The 7,764-nt window shown below is 40.6% G+C and overlaps 1 long non-coding RNA gene across 1 annotated transcript; it reads left to right on the top strand.

The window, feature by feature from the left end:
- The first annotated feature begins 1,032 nt into the window (after window positions 1-1,032).
- LOC119721271 lies at window positions 1,033-4,837 on the top strand. Its single transcript, XR_005270167.1, has 3 exons — window positions 1,033-1,277; window positions 2,811-2,957; window positions 4,228-4,837. It is a non-coding gene; the product is annotated as an uncharacterized LOC119721271 (long non-coding RNA).
- Window positions 4,838-7,764: the final 2,927 nt, after the last annotated feature.

Raw genomic sequence — 7,764 nt, 5'->3', positions numbered from 1 at the left:
CGTTCAAGATAAAGGCGTTGATTCAGCCTAATGGAACTTTGAAAAAGATATTATGGAGGATAAGTAGAAGAGATAATAAATGGGAAGATTTGAGTTCTGTAGAATCTGAAGAAGCATCATTTAGTAGGGTGGTTTATCAATATCAGGTAAACGCATTTCCACATAGGCCTAGGCCTTTAGAGGGGCGGGGCGGGGCGGGGCGGGGGGGGGGGGGGTGGAGGTGTTCCAGTTTTGCCTCCATGGTCAGATGGTGTATTCGAAAAAATGTTGCAATGATGCCACTTTTTTTCTTCATATATCATCTCAATGAAGGTCAGTCATTAAAAATGATGATAAGACATGAATCTGGGACTCGACTGTGACTTTATCATGTGAGAAACATTTCCAATTTTGTCAGGAAATTTATGTTTATTGTTTTAACAAAGCAAATCCTCCTCTTCATGCTCTTGGGAAGAATTCCATACATGGACATCACAATTTTTTCCCTGCAGTAACCTTTTTTAGCAGCCATCAGAAAGCAATAACATAAACTTGTCCTAAAAAAGTCAAATTTTGCAGGGAAAATATTGAAGCATTTACTGAGAAAACACTTGGGATTTTTTCAGACCAGTCTCATACTCAGCTTGAGTAACTCCAGCTCCACTGCTAATGCGATAAGCATTGGAGCTGGAGTTCTCAAGCAACTCATATCATGTGTACACAGTGTCAAGTGATATGTCCACGTATGGAACTCTTTTTGAGGAATTTTTTTAAATAGGAAGTATAAAAAACGTCCATACATTTGTAAACCATTCAGTTGACCACCGACACATGTATGCAGTGGTCAACTTTTGTAAAAATAGCAACAGTGTTCAGTGAAATGTACCCAGAGATTATCATATGACCACAAATGTGCTGGTATCCATGATGCATAGTCCATCATGCATAAAGCAAATACTACACAAGAAAATGTATTTTGATTAAGTTATTGACTTAATTCCCTTTCTGTGAAATTTGTTGCCCTACATGTACGTGTATTCTTTCCCACAGTGATCTGACCGTGTTGACTAATGAATATTTGCCCTTGCTGCATGATCGTGTAGTCTCATCCATATGAAGGGATGGCGCAGAGTCAACGGAAAGCAGAGATTTGCCAAGGAAATGGGAAACTGGAGACGATTGCCGTTCGTCCTCCATAGAGGAGCTGATGATGTGGCCAGACGCATTGAAAGAACTATGTCAGTGAAGTGTCCAGGCTGATGTGTGGCAGATAACATCACTGACACTAGTGAAAGCATGTAAGATTTTTTTTTTTTTTCAGTAAATTTTAAGGCCGAGTAAAAAAAAAAGGCTTCTCGTCCAGGCTTTTTGGAAAAATTAATGAGGCGGCCCCCTTTTCCCCCCAAAGATGGCAGATTTTCCAAGATACCAGATGGATTCTTCCATTTTCTCGACTCTTTTGCTGGTACCGGTACAACAATTTGTCCAAACAAAGGAGCCGGCACCCTTTCTACGTACATGTAGCTACAATGTTGTTAAAATATATAGACAATATCGGTATATTGACTACATTTGCAAAATATGGGCACCGTGCACAAGTACCCCTTCAACGGCCAGAGAAGGAGAGTTGGGGGAGACCTAGACTGGTTCCTGGTCCATCCACTGCGTATTTCGAATGATCCAAAATTATTGGGGGTAGGGATTAGTCTGGGAGACCATCGCAAGTTAAATTTGAATGTATTCACGCGCCAACGACGCCTGACGCTCACGGCGAAGATGCTATGGCTTAGCTTTGTGCAAATTCAGGATAAATAGTCGTCCATACTTCGAACGCGAACCAGCATATTACGCACACACGGTGTCCTGTCCAAGGGGCTATCAAAAGTAGTAAAAACGCGCCCTCTTTTGTTGGCTCATGGAGCCCATACTGCAAATGTAGGAATTTTTAAAAGGGGGAAGCGGGCAGGAAAATGAAGTGGGGGGGGGGGGGCGAAAACTGGCTTATTTGTTTTACTTTGACTAACCAGAGAACCGGTCATAAATGTTTCTACATTGACTCAAACTGGGCTTATTACTTAGTCAGCATTTGAAAATTGGTTGATCCACTTTGCCGTGAATTGAAAACAGTGTGACCAAGTTGCTGATGCTAGTAGTATTGAATAACATAATGGGTTGTAAAACGATTTGAGAGGACAAATTTATGTAAAGTAGTTGATGTGATGTTTATAGCATTGGGGTCATGGTCAATTTATTATCTCCACCAATGAGGTTATGTTTTCATCATGTTGGTTGATTGGTTTGTGTGTTAACAAGATAACGCAAAAAGTTATGGACGGATTTGCATGAAGATTTTTGTAGGGGTGGTCCTTGGTACCAGTAGAAATCCATTGGATTTTGGAAGTGATCGGGATCTGGGTCTGGATCTAGGATTTTTTTAAAGGATTCTGCACCATTTGGGTGTACTGACAAGCATGTCAATAGATGGCGCCCTCCAACACTCGCAGTCATCGTGCTTTGGGTGTTTCCCATCCGGGTATTTCTCACGCCCCACCAAAGGGTCCCACATTGGCGCAATATGGCGGGGAGTTGTTTAGCCTTGGCACAGGTTTGCGCTCTCTGAGTGCTTTGTAGCCTAGAATTTGTGTAACATACCGGTATGGTGGGCATCTAGTGAAAATACAGTTTTCAGACATTTCTTGATAGAAATTTGGTTACAGTAAGGTCAACTCACATTTTAATTTAAAATTACCTCATTTCTGTTCTTTCAATTCTTGAAGATAAGAGAAATATATGCCGCAGTTTCTTAACTTATTGTTGGTGGTCCTTTGTAGGCGGCTGCCCTGCTTTTCAGTGAGATGGAGATCTTCTGATACATGGACTGGCTGAGTACATGTTTGCAGCTACGGGGCCTGAGTAACATGGATCTCCCAAGATAGCTCCACATACATTGAAGTCTTGTCACATATATTCAAGATAAGGTTTGTGTTTACATAACTTTTTGTATTTTCTGATTAAAGGCCGAATCAAACTCGGCGTGAACGTAAATTACAAATGTATTACGTCATGGCAAGTGTTTGTGAAGAAAATTTGCAAAAGTTGAACCAGTGCTAAGTTGAACACATTTCAACTTGTGGCCTTTGAGCAAAGACATAGACAAAATGAGAAACCGCCAACAAAGGGCTGAATAGCTCAGATGGGGGAGCACCGGAACGGCAATCCGGAGGTCGCAGGTTCAACTTTAAACTTGCATTTCAATTTGGCAAATTTTGTAGTGAATGTTTCCTGACGCCAAATTTGCGTTGCATTCGTGTGAAGTATAAACCGGCCTTCAGGGGAAAAAATAACCACAGTTGGAGACCTGCCACAATAGACTGATCCAGTAAGCCCTGCCACATGGTGCTTTGACCAATCACAGCCATGACTAATGTCCGACATTTGTGCACGCGTGACAGACAGCCATGTGGAATTGGAGAGGTGCAAGTATTGGTTGCCCACTTGTGCAGTGGGCTGGGCTTAACCCTCTTGCTATCAGAGCAAGAAAACCAATCCTCTTCCCCTGCCGTGCCTTTTACACAGCCTAGTCACTGTGACTAGTCAAATTCAGTCAACGGACAAAATCAGGCACAGCTGGATTATCAATCACCTAAAGTCAAAGCATAGCTGTATCAAGGTTCATGATCAGCCACAGACAGTCAATCTTGTTTCATGTAGGCTGTGAGCTCTTAACTGTTGAAAACAGTCACTTGATTGATTTTGACAGTAAGGACGACTTGACACATGTATGTTTGTTGGCATGGGAGGGTTAATGAATCAGTCTTTTCAGGTGGTGCAACCATAGAGAAAGGACACATGGTGCAACATACCGCACCAAAGCGCCCTGCCTGATACTCCCTATACAGCCCAAGCACTTTATGGTTTTATGGATTCATCAAGGAGTAACTACAGTTATACCTAGCACGATATGTGACAGAGGGTTAACCCCCCGCCCCCCCCCCCCAAAAAAAGATCTCACTGTACCCTATACACACCCTAGACTATTGCTGCCTAGCACCCTCCCCCCCCCCCCCCCCCCCCCCCCCCAGATAACTCAAAAAGAATTCCTGAGATTCTGGTAACACTATGACCAACACAACAGAGTAGGGGTTCCCGCTGTCACATATGTGCTACATATGACTACAGTTGCAGTACAATGTGCAGTTGGGTTTATAATATGAGTGCTAATAGGTTAATACGTGTGTATTTTTTCAGGAGTATGTGAAATATGCCAAGATTATACTGTGGCTGACTGCAATTCGTAGATCATTGGTCTCCAGTAAACCCAGCTAGCATCCTGCAGATATCAAGAGAATCCTGATCCTCACAGCATGCTGCTGCTGCTGAATGTCATCTTGGGTAACATCAATGGATTATTCCACATTATACACTGTTTTTCGTATTCTGCATAATACAATGACAACTATGTTTATTATCGTATTTTGTCCTTAACAACTTTAATCAGTGCTGTACAAGAGTTTGATAGAAAAAATAATGAATATAGTTAACTACCTTGCTTGGTTAGGACCCGAACCCACGACTTGCTTATTTGTGCAGGTATTAACTGCTCAACGGCTGAGCTTAGCTGATTTAGAATCTTATAAAGCAGTGGTTATTGCATGATAATATGTTACATCGACCTAAATTACCCAATTCAAATCATAAATTGTTTGACAATTCTTAAATACTATACCAAAACACGTTTTAGGGAGTTTTCTCCTGTGAATTTAATTGAAGGGTAATATATTCTTATTTTTTGGTGTTTTTTTGGTCACAATCAACACTGTTAATTGCTTCACTGAATGAAATACGCACTATTTTTTTTACAAGCTCACAGTTGAAGCCTTTGTACAATTTCTAAATCCTGGAGATAGTTTGCAGCTTTGACGACGATTGTCATTTTGCAAAAAAAATTTATCACTGAAAAGATTGTTCAGCCATTTTCAAATGATGATACCATGTACAGCAATTTTTTTTTCAAACGTGTTCTTGTAGTCAAAATAATGAAGGGTTATCACGTGTAATACTTTCATTTCCTTCAATATACATAACACACTCTTCTGACTTACTCAGAAGTGGTTAGGGACTAGTGTAGCTTCGGCTTCACCCCAGGATTTCCTTTCAAAGGCCATTATCTTCCTCTCAAAGGCATTATCTCATTAGAGATGCTGCCCACATCAACAAAGCCAACAAGCTGGCCAGTGCGGGTGTTGTAGACCAGGCCAGACTGGGTTTTCATCTCGTCAAAGGCAATAGTTATGTTCCTCTGATATTGCGGAAGGTTGGCAAGACCAATGTCCGGTAAGATTCTTTTAACCAGGTCTGGATTAAATCCAGTGAATGGATTCCCAAAGTGGCTGTACGGGTGGAGGTAGTTTGGGTGCGGGAGTCTCATAAATCCACTTTCTCAAAGGAGACTACAAATATGCAGATGATGACTTGCTATGTAAAGCAATGCAGAGACGTAGTATTGCTGAATGCCAACGCATTCCTCGACTTTTCAGTGCACTTTGTTTTTGTTGTTCCCAGAGCAGGTAAGCTGGGGAACCTGGCCCAAGGAATTTTTTGAGTGCTGCATCATTGTGTTTGATGAATGTCACCAATGCCTGTTCCTCTGTAGATCGAAGCAACACACCTTCTGCTGATATTAAAGAATCAATTTTACTGCTCATATGTTGTACATGTACCGGTAGCTTTCTGCTTAGATGCTGCTTTTCATTACTAAGACCGGCAGCCTTCTGGATATGTTCAGCAAGACTTACTCTGTTGTTTCTTGTGGATGTGCTGGTCAAAGTATTTTGTTGGGTCTTCAACCTGTTGTCGATAGAGAACATATCTCCTCGGTGCAGCTTGCATGCTGGGCATCTAATCGATGGCGTTGTCACCAGTAGTGCAAAATTTTTGTGGCGGACAGTGGTGGATGGGTACAGTTTCATACCAGTCACTACCTGTTATTGTGACTGGTATTTCTCCCCGCATGCCTTTCTTTGCTTCGGCAATGTCTTTGAAATCCTGATTGCCAATACATGTTTTGTTACCTGTGATTGTGTGAACGAGATAGGTAATGTGTTCTGATTCATTTAACAATGCCGAAATATCTTTAAAATGACGATGTTGGAACTTCACTTCTGCAAATAATGGACTTCCACAATCTTACACTTAATCATAGCTCTCCATCCTCAGTCATCCGCATCGCCCATGTGAGGTGCTGTCCATGCCACACTAAAGTCCATGAGCACTTGCAATATCATCAAAGGTAATAATTCACCATGACAAACACTGCAACCAGTTCTTACAAAATTATGGGTGTTAATGCTGCAGTTTACGCCCTTCTTTCTGATTCTGTCACCAGTTTTTTAAAGTTTTGACGCTGTTGTGGCAAACAAGCTTGGGATGTACGTTTTTCGTTGACAGTGTTGACATCTCTCTTCACGGCCCGTGACATGAGTTCTACCTGGGTGTCTTTACTATGGAGTGCTCTTCCAGGTTTGACTGCTCTAGGCTCCCCACAAAGTGTACAAAGATTTTGAAGCTCCTCTCCCATGGCAAAATTGACATATCCTGTAATTCTTTTCGTGACAGCCAGACAGATAAACCTGTAAGTAAGGGAACAAACTTCTGCAAATAAAACTAACTCTTACATGAAAAATATTTTTTGAAATAACATTTGCCGACAAGTACCGATTACTTGTATGTAATGTATTACTTGTTATTCCATGATAAAATCTACCTCAATTACTTGTCAGTTTATAAAAACTATCCAGAATTGGAATAGCAATCATCCTTGAAACAAACTAATCTTACTTACTGTTGAGAATCTCTTGGCACTTTTGACGAATGCGTACCCGGTCGCCAACTTTGCTGACACTAAGTAATTCAAACTCGGAGTCAATTAGGTTGACGGCTTCTTTCCAAGTCACCTGTAAAAACACATACATTGACAATAATATTCCATTATGGCAATGTGTTTCAACTAGTTTCTCAACTTCAACAAAACTGTGTGCCTGCATGTCACTGGGGAGTTTTCTTGCACTCAAGCTTATTCTATATATAATGGATCAACACTTCATTTCTTTTTGTCATTTGACTTTAAACTGGTTTGCTATGGCATCTAACTACATGTAACCCTTTTAATTCAAGAGAAATAAAATCCTCAATTTCTCCTGACTTGAACCAGGACACACTGGAGAAATGAAAATGACAATATTTATAGCAATTTTTCCTTTTAAACTAAAGCTTTGACAAGTGTAGTTGTTCGTGGGTCTTAAATTCAGGGGTGTGAAATCTCAGCTTTAAAGCTGATTTCAGCTATTTTTAGTTTTGGATTTCAGTTTTTTTCAGCTTTTTCCCTCGCTTGCTGTGTACAAAAGTATAGCAAATTTCCAAAGTTCAGCTTTTTTAACACCTTTTTCAGCTGTTTTCAGCTCTTTTTATCAGTGGTCACTCACACCCCTGTAAATTGGAAGTTGAAACTATTACCTGCATATTAAAAATGATAATAATAGAATAACAGGGACATCAAAGATATATGCCTTTAAAATATGTTTATTGACTCTGACGTCATATGTCACGTGATGACGTCATCATGACATAAAAAAAAATGTATTTATAAGACATCCCAGTCTAGGTATATTCCAACTTTGGTGAAATCATACTTTTCCCAGGGTTGCTTTGGATGGTGAATGAAGTCTGTCTTAAAAGTGACTGTTTTGTCAAGGGTATGTGATTGTAGTACACAATTGTTTTAAGCGG

The sequence above is a fragment of the Patiria miniata genome, unplaced genomic scaffold (genome assembly GCF_015706575.1).
Source record: "Patiria miniata isolate m_02_andy unplaced genomic scaffold, ASM1570657v1 HiC_scaffold_13, whole genome shotgun sequence".
NCBI classification, from domain to species: domain Eukaryota; kingdom Metazoa; phylum Echinodermata; class Asteroidea; order Valvatida; family Asterinidae; genus Patiria; species Patiria miniata.
Note: the sequence above shows the minus strand (reverse complement) of the source record. Positions and strands in the feature narration are given on the sequence as shown.